The following is a 2361-nucleotide window of genomic DNA, read 5'->3' on the forward strand; positions in this document are numbered from 1 at the left end:
AGCACGAAAGCTGTTTATTTTACACACAGTAGTGTATGTATATGTCAACGCCACTCTCTCAATTTGTCCTATCCTCTCCTTCCTCCACTGTGTCCACAAGTCTCTTCTCCACATCTGCATCTCTATTCCTGCCCTAGTCCTGTTTTTTAAGGGAGCTGAAGTTCTTTCCAAGCTTGGTCATTTCCAAATGCCAAAGCAGGTCACCTGGCTCTCCCTGCTCTTGTCCTACTGTAACTCCAGCAGGAGATGGCCAATGAGGCCAGATGACCTTGGAAAAAGCTACTACAACATTTTCAGAAGTGGTGCCCTTGCTGGACAGTCCAGTTGAGCAGGGCGGCTTCTGTGTTTTTTTCACTCTTATGCCCCCAGCACCTAGTACAGTGCCAACATCTAGTAGCTCATCAATGAATATCTATTAATTGGAAGCGATCAATATACTAGCAGGGCAAACATTTCTTGATGATTGTTTCTCTCCATTGAAGGCTAAGATACCAGGTTTCTTTGGTAGGGTGGTTAATCTTTGGAAGAGCTGTGGGTGGGGGTGGGATGGAATAAGGGGTGACTCAGCCAGCTATGAAATCCCCTTGATGAAAATAATCATTACAAAAATCCTCCACAAATGCTGTGTTCTGAAGACTTGGTTTGGCCTTCACAGACTCATACTTGTTAAGTTGCTGAGCACTGTTGCATTGAACAAGGTGGTATTGGATGTTAGGAACTGCTTTACTTCAAGTTAGGCAATAAGACAGGGAGAGAATCTCCGCAGATGAACTGAAGCTTGAGTTCTTCGGATTGAAATGTATCGCCTCTGACTTTACGAGGACTTCCTGGTGTTTGTGGATGTTTATTTTAGGGCCAATATCTGCTGGAGTTCGTTATCTTGTTTTGGGAACTTGAGAGAACTCAAGTAGATGAGTCTTTAACCAGAAGCTCTTAATGGCAAGGGTGCTTAAGGATTGGTGAAGGTGGGGTCTTAAAAGCATAGATTCTGATTCACAGGTCTAGGTGGGACCTCAGGAAACTCCAAGTTTAACTTCTTCTTAGGTGCTGATGATACAAGTGGCCCATAGACCAATCGTGTGGCCTCTTCAGCCAAGTAGGAAAATAAGCATTGTAAAGGTAATCTCCCAGTTTCCATACCTATGCCTTTCCAAACACCTATGGAGACCTCTGTTGTAAAAGTAGGCGGGGGTTTTTTGGTTTGCTTGTTTTTGCTTTTATTTTTTGCTATCTGTTGCTTATGGCTACTGTGTTTTAGAAGAGAGATCAAGGATTGGTCAGGAAAGAAATACTGAGGTTCAAGGTGGTGGGGTATACGGTGAATTTTTTACTACATTGCTGAACAGAGGTCCAGAATGACTGTCCTGGGTGCAGCATGGTCCCTCCTTCAGCTGCTGATGGAGAGGGAGAAGGGAGGCCCTTCCTGCTGCCACTGTGGGAAAACTGTGCAACACTCATGTCAAGAAAGAGCAAGAATAAAAACTCTCGGGGCTTCTCTCAGAGGTCGGGGTAGACTTTTTTCTGACCCTGACTCCACTACAAGTTTTCTTTTCATTTCAATCCTACATGAGTGCAACAGAGATTTTGATTTAAAGATCCATGGTGTCAATAGATTTGTAGGGGTCAGTCGATGGTCTTTGCAGGGCCTTTTGCACAAAATATGTGCAAAACTTGGTGTGAGTATGCAGTCTGGGAAGGAGAGAACCATAGTTTCCCTTGAGGTCTGAAAAGACTCCGTGACATTCATGTTTTGAAGCTTGCCCTATTTTTATTTTGCCATAGCTGAACACGATTGATAAAGGCCCCTGAGGTCATGTAAGGGAATCTTGTTTTTTGATCAATTTTGGTCTCCGGTCAGTGTCTGTTTCTTGTCTGAACTGTCACTAAGACTGATAAAAATCAGCATAAGATGTGTATTTTCAACTGGCTTATAGTTAGTAAAGTGTATCTATAATGAATCGACTCTCAGGCTCCCACTACGGTATCATTGCTCATGAAAACGCTTGAAAGCCCAGGAATAATGCTTCCGATGCTGCCCCTGGGAACATGAAATGTCTGTCTTGAAACATATTATGAGGGTATGAAATTACCTGTGATGTAATCCTGAGAGGATCAAATACATTCCCTGAGCTTGATTCATATTTTGATTCATTTGGAAAACATGAATTATCATCTTTGTTACATTCAGTTAGATTTCACATGTACTTGAATTTTCTCTTCTCCTCACTGGGAGTAGTTCTCTTGAAATGACAGTCATATTGAAACAGGAAGTCAGTAAGCTGTTGCAACATTCTTTGGGCAAATGCTGTGAATTCACCTGCTGGTAACTTTGATTAAGGACTGAGAATGGTCTGGATAGTG

Source organism: Budorcas taxicolor, chromosome 15, assembly GCF_023091745.1.
Source record: "Budorcas taxicolor isolate Tak-1 chromosome 15, Takin1.1, whole genome shotgun sequence".
Lineage (NCBI taxonomy): Eukaryota > Metazoa > Chordata > Mammalia > Artiodactyla > Bovidae > Budorcas > Budorcas taxicolor.